This window comes from Protopterus annectens, chromosome 13.part0 (assembly GCF_019279795.1).
Source record: "Protopterus annectens isolate FY-2018-M chromosome 13.part0, PAN1.0, whole genome shotgun sequence".
NCBI lineage: Eukaryota > Metazoa > Chordata > Ceratodontiformes > Protopteridae > Protopterus > Protopterus annectens.
In genome coordinates this window covers 1349875783-1349894920 of record NC_056747.1, presented here as the reverse complement: position 1 = coordinate 1349894920, position 19138 = coordinate 1349875783, and the positions used below count along the sequence as shown (strand labels likewise).

The window sequence follows — 19138 nt, the reverse complement described above, 5'->3', positions numbered from 1 at the left end:
TCCATGGACTACATCACTATTAATCACGGCGCTACATGCACTACATCACTATTAATCATGGTGCTCCATGCACTGTATCACTATTAATCATTGTGCTCCATGCACTAAATCGGTATTAATCATGGAGCTCCATGCACTACATCACTATTAATCATGGTGCTCCATGCACTATATCACTATTAATCATTGTGCTCCATGCACTACATCACTATTAATCACAGTGCTCCATGCACTACATCACTATTAATCATGGAGCTCCATGCACTGCATCACTATTAATCATAGTGCTCCATGCACTGTATCACTATTAATCATTGTGCTCCATGCACTACACTACTATTAATCATGGCGCTCCATGCACTACATCACTATTAACCATAGTGCTCCATGCACTGTATTACTATTAATCATTGTACTCCATGCACTACATCAGTATTAATCACAGCACTCCATGGACTACATCACTATTAATCATGGTGCTCCATGCACTTCATCACTAATAATCACAGTGCTCCATACACTACATCACTATTAATCATGGTGCTCCATGAACTACATCACTGTTGTTAAAAATCACAGGCCAAAGTTGGTGAACCAACTAAAATGTTTGCTGTACAGTCAGTAGCAATAATCTGCAGACAACAAATAGTGCATATTCATTTCATTAAATAATTAGATAATTGGCTGTGCTTTAATGGGTAGCTAGCCAGTCTTAATTAGTTTAACATGGTGCTATTCAAATGCTCTAGTGGAGGTAACAAACTAACAAATCCTGTTACTGCACTTTGAAGACCTTTGTATTTTATTTATTTAGCATTTCTATACTGGATAGTCTGGGATGACTAGCATGCCCTCTTGCAGCGGAGGCCTGGAGAGAAATGTTCCACACTGATAAGAGGACATTTATGTAAGGAGTAATAATTAGACATTGAGCTGAGTTAATACAAGAGTACAACAGTTTCTCAAGCAGGCTTTAAGTTAAATGTGTAATCATATTGCACATGTACAGCATGACAGTCCATGGTGATGAGAATACAAAAGATATAGTGTTTCACATACTTGCAATGGGCCAAAATTTCACTGAGATAGAGAAAATATATATTTATTTAATTGTTTGTTTAGCACCAGCAAAAGTGGTGCATAATCATTAAAGCTGGAAAGATTAAGAGAAAAGGAGGTTGTTAATACAGTCAAGAGTTGATTATCCAAACTAATTGGGACCTAGGGTAGTTCGAATAATCAAACATACAACTGAACCGGATAAAAAACATCTAAAAATCTTTTTTTTTTCTGCACGCAGGAATACACTTTTCAAACATTCAGTGATTCCAGTGGACAATAAAGAATATTTTTCACACAAAATCTGGCTAGAAGCCCCCCAAAAAACATGCTGAAGTGAATATGTATAATGTTTAGATATTCAGACGTTATGATTTTTCCTACCCAAAAAAAAAGACTCATTATGATAACTCACGTTTTGGATAATCGACATTCGAATAATTAACTCTACTGTATTAGGTCTTGTGTTAGAGTAGTGCTTAGCTAATTTGCCTTTTCCTGATACTCAAGAGTAATCACTATCCTTACTACTTGTCCATCTTCTGTATGTTTGTGTCCATCCACTGTCCTCCCCACTTTGTGTATTTTAACCAAACCTGTCTGCCTGAATTTTTGTTTTATGTTTGTTTATTCTTCCTCCACTCTCTCTATATCCCTTCTATGGTCCTCCCTTACTACCTCGCACACCTACCCTTCTTTTGCAAATCTTAGAAAAAGGACTCATACCTGAACCCCCCAACACCTTTTCTACATAATGGTTACCCTTTTGTGTGTTTCCCTCTGCTTGCTGTTCTTCACTTTCCTAACAACCACACTTCCTCCCTATTTATGTGATGCAATAAGTTGGTAAATTGTTGTGCACGTTGTTGTGTACATAATCCCATTGTGATTTGTCGGATTGTCACTCTATTTCCCTTCTTGTGTAAGTTGGTACATTGTTGTTCACATTGTTGTGTACATAACCCATTGTGATTTGTCTGATTGTCGCTCTACTTCCCTTCTTGTGTAAGTTGGTACATTGTTGTGCACGTTGTTGTGTACATAATCCCATTGTGACTTGTCTGATTGTCATTCTACTTCCCTTCTTGTGTAAATTGGTACATTGTTGTGCACATTGTTGTCTAAATAATCCCATTGTGATTTGTCTGATTGTCACTCTACTTCCCTTCTTGTGTAAGTTGGTACATTGTGGTGCACATTGTTGTGTACATAATCCCATTGTGATTTGTCTGATTGTCATTCTACTTCCCTTCTTGTGTAAGTTGGTACATTGTGGTGCACATTGTTGTGTACATAATCCTATTGTGATTTGTCTGATTGTAACTCTACATCCCTTCTTGTGTAAGTTGGTACATTGCTGTGCACATTGTTGTGTACATAATCCTATTGTGATATTACTGATTGTCGCTCTACTTCCCTTCTTGTGTAAGTTGGTACATTGTTGTGCACGTTGATGTGTACATACTCCCATTGTGATGTCTGATTGTCGCTCTACTTCCCTTCTTGTGTAAGTTAGTACACTGTTGTGCACGTTGTTGTGTACATAATCCCATTGTGATTTGTCTGATTGTCGCTCTACTTCCCTTCTTGTTTAAGTAGGTACATTATTGTGCACATTGTTGTGTACATAATCCTACTGTGATTTGTCTGATTGTCACTCTACTTCCCTTCTTGTGTAAGTTGGTACATTGTGCACGTTGTAGTGTACATAATCCCATTGTGATTTGTGTGATTGTCATTCTACTTCCCTTCTTGTGTAAGTTGGTACATTGTGCACGTTGTGTACATAACCCATTGTGATTTGTCTGATTGTCATTTTACTTCACTTCTTGTGTAAATTGGTACATTGTGGTGCACATTGTTGTGTACATAATCCCATTGTGATTTGCCTGATTGTCGCTCTACTTCCCTTCTTGTGTAAGTTGATACATTGTTGTGCACATTGTTGTGTACATAATCCATTGTGATTTGTCTGATTGTCGATCTACTTCCCTTCTTGTGTAAGTTGGTACATTGTTGTTCACATTGTTGTGTACATAATCCCATTGTGATTTGTCTGATTGTCGCTCTACTTCACTTCTTGTGTAAGTTGGTACATTGTTGTGCATGTTGTTGTGTACATAACCCATTGTGATTTGTCTGATTGTCACTCTACTTCCCTTCTTGTGTAAATTGGTACATTGTTGTGCATGTTGTGTACATAACCCATTGTGATTTGTCTGATTGTTGCTCTACTTCCCTTCTTGTTTAAGTTGGTACATTGTTGTTCACATTGTTGTGTACATAACCCATTGTGATTTGTCTGATTGCCATTCTACTTCCCTTCTTGTGTAAGTTGGTACATTGTTGTGCACATTGTTGTGTACATAACCCATTGTGATTTGTCTGATTGTCACTCTACTTCCCTTTTTGTCTACATTGGTACATTGCTGTGCATGTTGTTGTGTACATAACCCATTGAGATTTGTCTGATTGTCGTTCTACTTCCCTTCTTGTGTATGTTGGTACATTGTTGTGCATGGTGTTGTGTACATAATCCCATTGTGATTTTCTGATTGTCGCTCTACTTCCCTTCTTGTGTAACTTGGTACATTGTTGTGCACATTGTTGTATACATAATCCCATTGTGATTTGTCTGATTGTCACTCTACTTCCCCTCTTGTGTAAAATGGTACATTGTGGTGCACATTGTTGTGTACATAATCCCATTGTGATTTGTCTGATTGTCACTCTACTTCCCTTCTTGTGGAAGTTGGTGCATGGTTGTGCACGTTGTTGTGTACATAATCCCATTGTGACTTGTCTGATTGTCATTCTACTTCCCTTCTTGTGTAAATTGGTACATTGTTGTGCACATTGTTGTGTAAATAATCCCATCTTGATTTGTCTGATTGTCACTCTACTTCCCTTCTTGTGTAAGTTGGTACATTGTGGTGTACATTTTGTGTACATAATCCCATTGTGATTTGTCTGATTGTCACTCTACTTCCCTTCTTGTGTATGTTGGTACATTGTTGTGCATGTTGTTGTGAGCATAATCCTATTGTGATTTGTCTGATTGTCACTCTACTTCCCTTCTTGTGTAACTTGGTACATTGTTGTGCACGTTGTTGTGTACATAATCCCATTGTGATTTGTCTGATTGTCACTCTACTTCCCTCTTGTGTAAAATGGTACATTGTTGTGCACGTTGTTGTGTACATAATCCTATTGTGATATTACTGATTGCCACTCTACTTCCCTTCTTGGGTAAATTGGTACATTGTGGTGCACATTGTTGTGTACATAATCCCATTGTGATTTGTCTGATTGTCGTTCTACTTCCCTTCTTGTGTAAATTGGTACATTGTGGTGCACATTGTTGTGTACGTAATCCCATTGTGATTTGTCTGATTGTCACTCTACTTCCCTTCTTGTGTAAATTGGTACATTGTTGTGCACATTGTTGTGTACATAACCCATTGTGATTTGTCTGTCACTCTACTTCCCTTCTTGTGTACGTTGGTACATTGTTGTGCACGTTGATGTGTACATACTCCCATTGTGATGTCTGATTGTCGCTCTATTTCCCTTCTTGTGTAAGTTAGTACACTGTGGTGCACCTTGTTGTGTACATAATCCCATTGTGATTTGTCTGATTGTCATTCTACTTCCCTTCTTGTGTAAGTTGGTACATTGTGATGCACATTGTTGTGCACATAATCCCATTGTGATTTGTCTGATTGTCACTCTACTTCCCTTCTTGTGTAAATTGGTACATTGTGAACGTTGTAGTGTACATAATCCCATTGTGATTTGTCTGATTATCACTCTACTTCCCTTCTTGTCTAAGTTGGTACATAGTTGTGTACATTGTTGTGTACATAATCCCATTGTGATTTGTCTGATTGTCATTCTACTTCCCTTCTTGTGTAAGTTGGTACATTGTGCTCATTGTGTACATAACCCATTGTGATTTGTCTGATTGTCGTTCTACTTCACTTCTTGTGTAAATTGGTACATTGTGGTGCACATTGTTGTGTACACAATCCCATTGTGATTTGTCTGATTGTCACTCTACTTCCCTTCTTGTGTAAATTGATACATTGTTGTGTACATTGTTGTGTACATAATCCATTGTGATTTGTCTAATTGTCGATCTACTTCCCTTCTTGTGTAAGTTGGTACATTGCTGTTCACATTGTTGTGTACATAATCCCATTGTGATTTGCCTGATTATTGCTCTACTTCACTTCTTGTGTAAGTTGGTACATTGTTGTGCATGTTGTTGTGTACATAACCCATTGTGATTTGTTTGATTGTCATTCTACTTCCCTTCTTGTGTAAATTGGTACATTGTTGTGCATGTTGTTGTGTACATAACCCATTGTGATTTGTCTGATTGTTGCTCTACTTCCCTTCTTGTTTAAGTTGGTACATTGTTGTTCACATAACCCATTGTGATTTGTCTGATTGCCATTCTACTTCCCTTCTTGTGTATGTTGGTACATTGTTGTGCATGTTGTTGTGTACATAACCCATTGAGATTTGTCTGATTGTCATTCTACTTCCCTTCTTGTGTATGTTGGTACATTGTTGTGCATGTTGTTGTGTACATAATCCCATTGTGATTTGTCTGATTGTCACTCTACTTCCCTTCTTGTGTAACTTGGTACATTGTTGTGCACGTTGTTGTGTACATAATGCCATTGTGATTTGTCTGATTGTCACTCTACTTCCCCTCTTGTGTAAAATGGTACATTGTGGTGGCACATTGTTGTGTACATAATCCCATTGTGATTTGTCTGATTGTCACTCTACTTCCCTTCTTGTGGAAGTTGGTGCATGGTTGTGCACGTTGTTGTGTACATAATCCCATTGTGACTTGTCTGATTGTCATTCTACTTCCCTTCTTGTGTAAATTGGTACATTGTTGTGCACATTGTTGTGTAAATAATCCCATCTTGATTTGTCTGATTGTCACTCTACTTCCCTTCTTGTGTAAGTTGGTACATTTTGGTGCACATTGTTGTGTACATAATCCCATTGTGATTTGTCTGATTGTCACTCTACTTCCCTTCTTGTGGAAGTTGGTACATTGTTGTGCACATTGTTGTGTACATAATACCATTGTGACTTGTCTGATTGTCGTTCTACTTCCCTTCTTGTGTAATTTGGTACATTGTTGTGCACATTGTTGTGTAAATAATCCCATTGTGATTTGTCTGATTGTCACTCTACTTCCCTTTTTGTGTAAGTTGGTACATTGTGGTGCACATTGTTGTGTACATAATCCTATTGAGATTTGTCAAATTGTCACTCTACATCCCTTCTTGTGTAAATTGGTACATTGTTTTGCACATTGTTGTGTACATAATCAAATTGTGATTTGTCTGATTGTCACTCTACTTCCCTTCTTGTGTAAATTGGTACATTGTTTTCTACATAATCCCATTGTGATTTGTCTGATTGTCACTCTACTTCCCTTCTTGTGTAAATTGGTACATTGTGGTGCACGTTGTTGAGTACATAATCCCATTGTGGTTTGTCTGATTGCTATTCTACTTCCCTTCTTGTGTAAATTGATACATTGTGGTGCACATTGTTGTGTACATAATTCCATTGTGATTTGTCTGATTGTCACTCTACTTCCCTTCTTGTGTAATTTGGTACATTGTTGTGCACATTGTTGTGTACATAATCGCATTGTGATTTGTCTGATTGTCGCTTTACTACCCTTCTTGTGTAAGTTGGAACATTGTTGTGTACATAACCCCATTGCGATTTGTCTGATTGTCGTTCTACTTCCATTCTTGTGTAAATTGGTACATTGTTGTGCACATTGTTGTGTACATAATCCCATTGTGATTTGCCTTATTGTCGCTCTACTTCCCTTCTTGTGTAAGTTGATACATTGTTGTGCATGTTGTGTACATAACCCATTGTGATTTGTCTGATTGTCACTCTACTTCCCTTCTTGTGTAAGTTGGTACATTGTTGTGCACATTGTTGTGTACATAATTCATTGTGATTTGTCTGATTGTCGCTCTACTTCCCTTCTTGTGTAAGTTGGTACATTGTTGTGCACATTGTTGTGCACATAACCCATTGTGATTTGTCTGTCACTCTACTTCCCTTCTTGTTTAAGTTGGTACACTGTTCTGCACGTTGTTGTGTACATAATCCCATTGTGATTTGTCTGATTGTCACTCTACTTCCCTTTTTGTGTAAATTGGTACATTGTTGTGCATATTGTTGTGTTAATAATCCCATTGTGATTTGTCTGATTGTCGCTCTACTGCCCTTCTTTTGTAAATTGGTACGTTGTTGTGTACATAACCCATTGTGATTTGTCTGATTGTCACTTTACTTCCCGTCTTGTATAAGTTGGTACATTGTTGTGCATATTGTTGTGTACATAATCCCATTGTGATTTGTCTGATTGTTGCTCTTCTTCCCTTCTTGTGTAAGTTGGTACATTGTGGTGCACATTGTTGTGTACATAATCCCATTGTGATTTTTCTGATTGTCACTCTACTTCCCTTTTTGTGTAAGTTGGTACATTGTTGTGCACGTTGTTGTGTACATAATCCCATTGTGATTGTCTGATTGTCATTCTACTCCCCTTCTTATGTAAATTGGTACATTGTGGTGCACATTGTTGTTTACATAATACCATTGTGATTTGTCTGATTGTCGTTCTACTTCCCTTCTTGTGTAAATTGGTACATTGTTGTGCACATTGTTGTGTACATAATCCCATTGTGATTTGTCTGATTGTCACTCTTCTTCCCTTCTTGTGTAAGTTGGTACTTTGTTGTAAATGTTGTTGTGTACATAATCCCATTGTGATTTTTCTGATTGTCGCTCTACTTCCCTTCTTGTGTAAGTTGGTACATTGTAGTGCACGTTGTTGTGTACATAATCCCATTGTGATTTGTCTGATTGTCACTCTACTTCCCGTCTTGTGTAAGTTGGTACATTGCTGTGCACATTGTTGTGTACATTATCCCATTGTGATTTGTGTGATTGTCCCTCTATTTCCCTTCTTGTGTAAGTTAGTACATTGTTGTGTACATTGTTGTGTACATAATCCCATTGTGATTTGTCTGATTGTCGCTCTTTTTCCCTTCTTGTGTAAGTTGGTACATTGTGGTGCACATTGTTCTGTGCATAATCCCATTGTGATTTTTCTGATTGTCACTCTACTTCCCTTTTTGTTTAAATTGGTACATTGTTGTGCACGTTGTTGTGTACATAATCCCATTGTGATTGTCTGATTGTCATTCTATTTCCCTTCTTATGTAAGTTGGTACATTGTGGTGCACTTTTGTTGTTTACATAATACCATTGTCATTTGTCTGATTGTCGTTCTACTTCCCTTCTTGTGTAAATTGGTACATTGTTATGTACATAATCCCATTGTGATTTGTCTGATTGTCACTTTATTTCCCTTCTTTTGTAACTTGGTGCATTGTTCTGCACGTTGTTGTGTACGTAATCCCATTGTGATTTGTCTGATTGTCGCTCTTTTTCCCTTCTTGTGTAAGTTGGTACATTGTGGTGCACATTGTTGTGTACATAATCCCATTGTGATTTTTCTGATTGTCACTCTACTTCCCTTTTTGTTTAAATTGGTACATTGTTGTGCACGTTGTTGTGTACATAATCCCATTGTGATTGTCTGATTGTCATTCTATTTCCCTTCTTATGTAAGTTGGTACATTGTGGTGCACATTGTTGTTTACATAATACCATTGTGATTTGTCTGATTGTCGTTCTACTTCCCTTCTTGTGTAAATTGGTACATTGTTATGTACATAATCCCATTGTGATTTTTCTGATTGTCACTCTTCTTCCCTTCTTGTGTACGTTGGTACTTTGTTGTGCATGTTGTTGTGTACATAATCCCATTGTGATTTTTCTGATTGTCTCTCTACTTCCCTTCTTGTGTAAGTCGGTACATTGTTGTGCACGTTGTTGTGTACATAACCCATTGTGATTTGTCTGATTGTCGCTCTACTTCTCTTCTTGTGTAAGTTGGTACATTGTTGTGCACTTTGTTGTGTACATAATCCCATTGTGATTTGCCTGATTGTCGCTCTACTTCTCTTCTTGTGTAAGTTGATACATTGTTGTGCACATTGTTGTGTACATAATCCATTGTGATTTGTCTGATTGTCGATCTACTTCCCTTCTTGTGTAAGTTGGTACATTGTTGTTCACATTGTTGTGTACATAATCCCATTGTGATTTGTTTGATTGTCACTCTACTTCACTTCTTGTGTAAGTTGGTACATTGTTGTGCATGTTGTTGTGTACATAACCCATTGTGATTTGTCTGATTGTCACTCTACTTCCCTTCTTGTGTAAATTGGTACATTGTTGTGCATGTTGTGTACATAACCCATTGTGATTTGTCTGATTGTTGCTCTACTTCCCTTCTTGTTTAAGTTGGTACATTGTTGTTCACATTGTTGTGTACATAACCCATTGTGATTTGTCTGATTGCCATTCTACTTCCCTTCTTGTGTAAGTTGGTACATTGTTGTGCACATTGTTGTGTACATAACCCATTGTGATTTGTCTGATTGTCACTCTACTTCCCTTTTTGTCTACATTGGTACATTGTTGTGCATGTTGTTGTGTACATAACCCATTGAGATTTGTCTGATTGTCGTTCTACTTCCCTTCTTGTGTGTGTTGGTACATTGTTGTGCATGGTGTTGTGTACATAATCCCATTGTGATTTTCTGATTGTCGCTCTACTTCCCTTCTTGTGTAACTTGGTACATTGTTGTGCACATTGTTGTATACATAATCCCATTGTGATTTGTCTGACTGTCACTCTACTTCCCCTCTTGTGTAAATTGATACATTGTGGTGCACATTGTTGTGTACATAATTCCATTGTGATTTGTCTGATTGTCACTCTACTTCTCTTCTTGTGTAAGTTGGTACATTGTTGTGCACTTTGTTGTGTACATAATCCCATTGTGATTTGTCTGATTGTCACTTTATTTCCCTTCTTTTGTAACTTGGTACATTGTTCTGCACGTTGTTGTGTACGTAATCCCATTGTGGTTTGTCTGATTGTCTCTCTACTTCCCTTCTTGTGTAAGTTGATACATTGTTGTGCACATTGTTGTGTACATAATCCCATCGTGATTTGTCTGATTGTCACTCTACTTCCCTTTTTGTGTAAGTTGGTACATTGTGGTGCACATTGTTGTGTACATAATCCTATTGTGATTTGTCAAATTGTCACTCTACATCCCTTCTTGTGTAAATTGGTACATTGTTTTGCACATTGTTGTGTAAATAATCCCATTGTGATTTGTCTGATTGTCACTCTACTTCCCTTTTTGTGTAAATTGGTACATTGTGGTGCACATTGTTGTGTACATAATCCTATTGTGATTTGTCAAATTGTCACTCTACATCCCTTCTTGTGTAAATTGGTACATTGTTTTGCACATTGTTGTGTACATAATCAAATTGTGATTTGTCTGATTGTCACTCTACTTCCCTTCTTGTGTAAATTGGTACATTGTTTTCTACATAATCCCATTGTGATTTGTCTGATTGTCACTCTACTTCCCTTCTTGTGTAAATTGGTACATTGTGGTGCACGTTGTTGTGTACATAATTCCATTGTGATTTGTCTGATTGTCACTCTACTTCCCTTCTTGTGTAATTTGATACATTGTTGTGCACATTGTTGTGTACATAATCGCATTGTGATTTGTCTGATTGTCGCTTTACTACCCTTCTTGTGTAAGTTGGAACATTGTTGTGTACATAACCCCATTGCGATTTGTCTGATTGTCGTTCTACTTCCATTCTTGTGTAAGTTGGTACATTGTTGTGCACATTGTTGTGTACATAATCCCATTGTGATTTGCCTTATTGTCGCTCTACTTCCCTTCTTGTGTAAGTTGATACATTGTTGTGCATGTTGTGTACATAACCCATTGTGATTTGTCTGATTGTCACTGTACTTCCCTTCTTATGTAAGTTGGTACATTGTGGTGCACATTGTTGTGTACATAATTCATTGTGATTTGTCTGTCACTCTACTTCCCTTCTTGTTTAAGTTGGTACATTGTTGTGCACGTTGTTGTGTACATAATCCCATTGTGATTTGTCTGATTGTCACTCTACTTCCCTTTTTGTGTAAATTGGTACATTGTGGTGCACGTTGTTGTGTACATAATCCCATTGTGATTGTCTGATTGTCGTTCTACTTCCCTTCTTGTGTAAATTGGTACATTGTTATGTACATAATCCCATTGTGATTTGTCTGATTGTCACTCTTCTTCCCTTCTTGTGTACGTTGGTACTTTGTTGTGCATGTTGTTGTGTACATAATCCCATTGTGATTTTTCTGATTGTCTCTCTACTTCTCTTCTTGTGTAAGTTGGTACATTGTTGTGCACGTTGTTGTGTACATAACCCATTGTGATTTGTCTGATTGTCGCTCTACTTCTCTTCTTGTGTAAGTTGGTACATTGTTGTGCACTTTGTTGTGTACATAATCCCATTGTGATTTGTCTGATTGTCACTTTATTTCCCTTCTTTTGTAACTTGGTACATTGTTCTGCACGTTGTTGTGTACGTAATCCCATTGTGGTTTGTCTGATTGTCTCTCTACTTCCCTTCTTGTGTAAGTTGATACATTGTTGTGCACATTGTTGTGTACATAATCCCATCGTGATTTGTCTGATTGTTGCTCTACTTCCCTTCTTGTTTTGGATGAGCACAAGATGCAGCTGTGTGGTGCTTCATTACACAAATAATACTTATTATACCATGACCCTCCATTAATATTCCAAAATGTGCACGCTGATTGGTCAGCATGCACATTGTAAATCAACTTATACTAATGTAAAAAGTTCCGGTCGCCCAGACTTTTTCCATTAGTATAAGTCTTTTTTAAAACACTGTGTCACTATGTTGAAGGAGTTTAACATAGCGAGACAGGTTTAAAAAAAGCAACAGAGATCTCCGTTGCTTTTTTTAAAGCTGTCTCGCTATGTTAAACTCCTTTAACATAGAGAGACAGTGTGTAAAAAGCAACGGAGATCTTGCTTTCTCCTTTGCTTTTTTTTTAAACCTGTCTTGCTATGTTAAATGGGTTTAACATAGCGAGACAGCTTTAAAATAAGCAACGAAGATCTCTGTTGCTTATTTTGGAGCTGTCTTGCTATGTTAAACCCAATTAACATAGCGAAACAGTAAAAAGCAATGGAGATCTTGCTTTCTCTGTTGCTTTTGCCCACAGCTCTGGTGTACTGTGTAGGCATATGAATACCCAGTACATCAGAACTGCCGTAGAATACCAGCCAGCTGCAGAAGGGCAGCAAAGAGGCATTATACAATGCCATTATTTAAGAAAAGTAATTATTTTTTTTCTTAAATAATGTCATTGTATAATAGCAATAACCCACTTCTGGGTGTGGGTAATGCTGGATTTACCCACGGTTGGCTTTGTTTGGCCACTCAGGCTTCGGCCTCCTGACCAAACCACACCAACCGTGGGTAAATCCAGCATTACCCACACCCAGGCGTGGGTTATTGCTATATTAACTAAGCCATGCTGTGACATCCATTAAGTTGATCATCCACCTTCCAGCTGTGAAGCCCTGTTTATCCTGTTATCAATATGCCTCTCATTTATTGTGCTGTCCTTTGGTCAGACAGCTGGCTTTATTCAAAGCCTAATTCATGTCTGGATAGCTTTCTGTCTCTTCATACAATGACATCCTTGAATATTCACATTGTGGGCTTGCACTGCACTTGTCTATGAATCATGACCATAGTCCTTAAAGGAAGCATTTTTTAAACAGTTGACTGCTAAAAGATGATCTATATCTGGAACACAATGCATCCTCCAATTGGGTCTGTATTGAATGTTCGAACATTCAAAATCCCGAGTGTCATATGGTCGACAGCATATGATTGGATTTTTGAATGTTCAAACTTTGTAACGGAGATCTCTGTTGTTGTTGTGTCTCTCGGCTTTTTCCGGTTAGGGGTCGCCACAGTAGAACTCTGGTCCCCTAATGTTTGGCAGTAGATTTTTTTGTGCTGAGTTACTGGCCCTGACGCACAGCGTAGATCTCTTTACAGCGCGGAATGGGAAGATTTCCCTTTTCTGCACTGTACTGCAATCTCGAAGTTGGTATATTTAAAGAACAGGGGTGTGGGAGGGTGAAGAGTGGCTTGCCCCCTGGTTAAAACTTTCAGGTAGGTGTTTTGTGTAGTTTATTTTTTTTTTATTAGATATTCAAACTTTTGAAAGTTCGATCATATGATGTCGACCATATGACTGTCAAACTTTGAAACATTCAATTATCTAATATAGACCACTCCAATCCATTACTGATGAATTTACTGCAAATCAACAGGTCAAATTTCACCAGAAATACTCATCTAGGCATCTAAACCTCTTCTGCAACATCAACAGAACAGTTTGGAGGGACAGTTATATCTTGTAGGGAATACCAATGCTGGGGTACAGACTCCACATCCACTTAAAACAAAGTTCATCCTTGTCCATACTCAAGTGCAACTTAGGTCTATGTATAAGAAACTTAAAATTTACCCCAGGACTGCCCCCTGTACTACCAATGGACAGAGGCATCTTCTAAATTCTTTATCCCATGAATGCCCCCCCCCCCCCAAATTACCTATGTTATGATCTCAGTTATTATTATTAGCAGTAATATATTTAATTATTGACTGTGGGATGACTAAGCCCAATCTATAACCAAATGAAATCGGTTACTTGTAGCATAAAAAGGGAAACTGACTAGGCTTAAAATGGTCAGTAAGGGCAGCTACCTAGTACTTACCTACCACTTACCTATGAACCCATGAATCTTCTCAGCAGTGGTCTATCACAGTCAAAATGGCCTCTAGTCGTATGATCACTTCTGACTAAAATGTTGTTTGGCATATTGGATTACTGGCATTGCACCTGCAGCTGGACATGAGGAGCTTCTGTACATATCACATGTTATCTAATTGCTGACCCAGTGGTATGTTTTTCACATGGTCTTCTCTTATAGCTTTCCCTCTGTTGGCCATAAATCTCTCTCTCTCTCTTTCTCTCATCCTTGGGACTGTAGTGGGGTCACCTTTTTGTGTACTGTTTCTTTAGTTACACAGAGGATTCGTAAAGATTCTGTCTTTACAAACATTACAATGATAATGGCCAGCATTGTTCTAACTGCAGTGTGTTGATGGGGTTAGGGCAGCCTTCAGAAACAGGAATCTTAAGCACTTATCAGTCGTTATAAGTCATCACATTATCTTCCTTAGGGTTTGAGGCATCTGTCTTGATTCAGCACCACTCTCCTACCTTCTTTGGCATCATCTCTTAACTGGATGTCTTCCTTTTCTCTTGCTTTCTTCCTGTCTCTTCACCTTCTACAATGAATCAACTTCTGCTTTTCTGCACATGTGCCCAAACAACAATAATCTGTTTTCTTTGACCTTCTCTACAACTGGGGCTACTTTGGCTTCTGCTCTGATGTAGTCATTTCTTCAAGTAAATAACCATATTGAGGAGCATACATGGCTATGTTGACATTTGTGCAGACTACTTTAGGTAGATTATAATACTCTGTTTATAAATTAGCTTGGGATAAAAATTTTATGCTACATCATCCAGGCTCTGAAACAAAATTTTCTCCCTAGATGTTGTTGTAAAGTAGACCAAGGTGGATTCCAGGTACCTGTAGAAATTCTAAGGATCCTTGAAGTGTGATCCCTAGAAGAGCACACTTCAACTTGAGAATTTACAGGAATTATATTTTTAGGCTTTGCTTGTGATAGAGTATTCTAAGAAACAACAATCTTGGCGTAGGTGAGTACAAGAGATATAGCATGTTAGTCCCCACATCAGGGCTACAGAGGGGCTTAAAAGGCTTGAAAGGTGTAACAACAAATTTTGGAATTAATTTATTTGCTTGAATCCTAGTTCATTTTTAAAAGTGTCACTGGTCAGAGAATTAAGTCTTGCATTTCTGATGGAGACCCTTGAACTTCATTGGTTGTTTTAAGTATCTGTTCTGCGGTTCTTTGGGAATATAACTTTTTACTTAAATATTTTCCATTAGTTAAAACCGTTGTCTCATAGTTATATTTTTCATAGCTCCCTCTTTTCTGTTGCAGATCATAAAACGTGGTTCTTTACTGTTCTTATTTCTTTTTTTAATTTAACTAATTATTGCTTAACCCAAGTATGTTTCCCTGCTGTTCCATCCAATGCTGCAGAATCTGAAGACTGCATAATTTATGCTTTAAAATAATGAAACCAGTTTTATATATATTATTATACTGTTAATATTGTTAAAATACATTTTCTCTTCACCAGGTTTATTGCTCTCATTTATGGAACAAATTACGTTTTATCATTATTACACTGTCTTAACAAGCAGACTCTTTAAAACTCAGGATTTTTTCCCAAGTAATATAGTTGAGACTTCAGCAGTTTGAAAGAATGTTATTTATTTTACAGAAACGTCCAAGCTGTGCAGCTGATTGTACTGGGTAAAAAACAAACTGGAATGCTTAGTCAGTTTTCCTTTCAAAACTTAACATAAACTTTAACCACAGGAAACAGTCAGGAATCATTTAATGGCTTGCTTCATACAGAAGAGGGTTATGCATTGTTCATACATATTCTGAAGCTCTCTACCTCATCAAACTATGCTGGGCCAATGGGCAGTTCATACCCAGCATGGCGGACAAATCAGGACTACGTGTCCAATACAAGTAACTTAAGTGTGTATACTGCACAATGCAAATCAACCAAACTCACAACAACCTGTCTGAATCTGTAGCATTAATAACAAATGGGCTACCCTAGTTCAGTTATGTATGGAAATTGTGTCCATCATCTCTGGAGAATGCCATGCCTTAGGCAGCACCATGGTCACAGATTGGATTAGCTCATGGATCATCTATGTGTGGGGATCATGCAGCTCTTTACTTCCAGGATGAGCTGCATAAGGGGGGTAGATATGGTTGTCTTTGTTCTACTGTTGTACATACATCACTTCATGCAGCCCTGCTTTGACAGGTGTTCATTTATTTTATTTTACATTTATTGACTGGGCTTGTCTAGCTGGATACATGTCCATTTTCAGTAGAGGCCCGGGGAGAAATGCTCCACTACCAAGTTATACAATTTAGCAAATATGCAAAGCTTATACATATAAAAGCAAGTCAAACACATTGAATAAATCTGGGGGAACCCCTTTACATCAGATTTTGCTACAATATGTGAGAGTGACACGCACAGTTAAGATACACAAAGGACAGTATTTAACTCATTTGATATACAGCCAAGTAAAAGGATAATCACAGATCACAAAAATTATTCTTTTTTTCTTATTATTAAGAAAAGCTATCTTTATCAGTAAAAAGTATAACTAGAGGAGAAGAAAGGTATAAAAGTAAAAGTTATACTCCTATAACAGTGGTAAGGCAAGAGGCAAAAACGTGTCAGTCAGGATTAGTACATGGGCATAGCCACTGGAAATTAAGGAAGGTTTTTAGTTGCTTCTTGAAAAGGGGTGTCGATACCAGTGATGTGAGTTCACTTGGAAGCTTGTTCCAATTAAAACCAACAGTGTTAGTAAACAAGCAGTCACCAGATTTATTGTGAGATTTATAGGGAGGCAACTAGTAGCTTGTTAGCTGAGCGAAAGGTTGTGAGGTTTTTATAAGGGCTAATAAGATTAGAGAGTATGGGAGTATTCATGGAGTGATACAAGATCTTGTGGGTGATTGTAAGTTGTTGAAGCAACACCTGGTTTTGTAATTCTAGCCAACCTAGTTGTTTAAGATTTATGCAATGGTGGGTACGAAATGGAGCTCCTGTGGCAAATCTAGCAATGTTATTGTATGAGGTTACCAATTTATTAATATTGGATTTAGATAGATAGGTAAAAATAGGAGAGGCATAGAGAAGGGTAGAGATCAAGTGTGTTTGTGCTACAGTAGTCCTAGCTGAAGGTGTAAGGAAGGGTTTGAGCTTATAGAGAGAGCCGAGTTTTCTATTTACTGATTTAATGGTTAAGTTAATGTGTGAATCGAAGTTAAGATTATGATCAATTGTGACACCTAGAAGTTTGTTGGTAGAATCAGGTGATATTAATATGCCATTGTTTTGAAACAATTGTGAAGTTGATAGGAGAGGACTTTTGTAGGAGTGAACAGTAATAATTGAGTTTTTCTGGGGGTTAAGAAGGAGATAGTATTGATGTAACCAGTTTTCAGCTGATGTAAATACTTTTTGGGTACTAGACTGCAGCTCAGCAGAAGAAACCACGGCACAGATAAGTGTTGAGTCATCTGCATATCGAATGCAGGTGGTTTGTGGAAGGGAAGTTTTCAGATCATTAATAAAAATAGAAAAGAGGAGGGTTCCCAAAATAGAGCCTTGTGGGACTTTAATGGTGATGGGTAGCTGAGAGGATAAGTGATTGTCCTAGAGAACTGCTTGCTGCCTATTTTCTAGGTAAGAATTAAACCTCTGGACTGCCTGAGTGTCTAAGAAAAGATATTTGAGAATGTTTAACATGAGTTGATTATTAACCATGTCAAAGGCTTTGGAGAGGTCTAAGAAGAGAGTTGAGGAAAGTAAGTTGTTGTTATGATTTTTATTAATCCATAGTGCTGGGGACCCTGCATTTCCAAGGATATCAAGCCATCTGCCTCATGCTCCATTATGCCATGTTTTTGGACCCCCTTGAATGCTTATGGATACAATGCCAGTAATATCTGCCAGAGGTTAATTTCTCTGGTTAGTATCAACAATGACAGTTTGCCTCATCTGCTGTGATGGAATTGTACTGTGTAGATCTCTCCAGCTCGTCAGGGGGTTGTTAGTATGGCGGATGCATTGTCGACTCCATTGTCACTTTCACTCTTTGGTTTCTGATGAATACGTGTCAGCCATGCATGCTGTGTTTAGGTAAGACCTATGCCAGGATCACAAACAAATACTATTAGTTAACATTCTGCATGCGTTTTTGTGCACCATGCACTCACTCATCATCTGTATTATTAAAGCAGTCATGGACTGAAATTTTGGGATTTTCTGCAAGAATTTGCTGACAAATAGCATTAGGCTGGCTTTGTTAGAATTATATATCCATTGTTATTTATGTAATTACAAAGAATTAAGAGTTGTTTCTTTTATAGTTCAGGGCTGTTTTTGCTGGAGTCAGTAAGTAAGATGTCATCGACATGCATAATTAAGTTCGACACTGGTAGGTCTAGGTTCTTGGGTGATATCATTTATAAACCAGAAGAAGAATATAGCGGCCCAATACTGACCATTGTGGCACTCCAGTATTGAGCAATCTAGTGTCTGAATAGTTATTGTTGCAATACATACACATCAAAGAACCTATTCTTGAGGTAACTTTTAAACTGTTGGACTGGGGCTCTTTCTATGTGTATGATTTTACTGGGTGACGGTAACTGCAGTATATTAAATGTGTCTCGCTACTGTCCTGTTGCAGTGTGGGATGTTGTGTTATTAGACCTCTTTTATTTACCTCAGTGTTAAGGTGTGTACTGTGTGGTTTGACAACATTTACTATGAAATAATAAAGTAAAACAAAATATACTCCACAGGGTAAATGCTCCATTGAAGGAAAAATAGATAAAAACAAATGCTGTGCAAATGCTCACAATGAAGCAACCAAGCAGATTTTCAGAGCTCATAAAATTTATAAAATTTATTTGCTCATAAAATTTCACTGTCGTTTTATAATAAATTTTATGAGCAAGGAACCTGGAGACTCTGAGAATCTGCTTGGTTGCTTCTTGTGGGCATTTTCACATTTGCTATGAGTTGTGGAACAGTCCTTAGTGCTATCGTCTTGTGCTTTAATTTTGTCATCATTTTCATGAGCTATTTTTCCCAGAATGCAGCAGTGTTATTACAAATACCATGTTAATGGAACAGTGGTGAACATTCCAAATGGAATTCCATGTTTATCTCCCAGCTTTACTAACCAACTGACTTGATACCATACCCAAGAAATGAAGTAAAGCTGCTGACGTACATACAGGG

General features: G+C 37.7%; 1 protein-coding gene across 5 annotated transcripts in view; it reads left to right on the top strand.

The window, feature by feature from the left end:
• The window catches only part of CACNB1 (calcium voltage-gated channel auxiliary subunit beta 1), a 2104836-nt gene that overhangs the window by 248018 nt on the left and 1837680 nt on the right, over positions 1–19138 (top strand). The window lies entirely within an intron of this gene.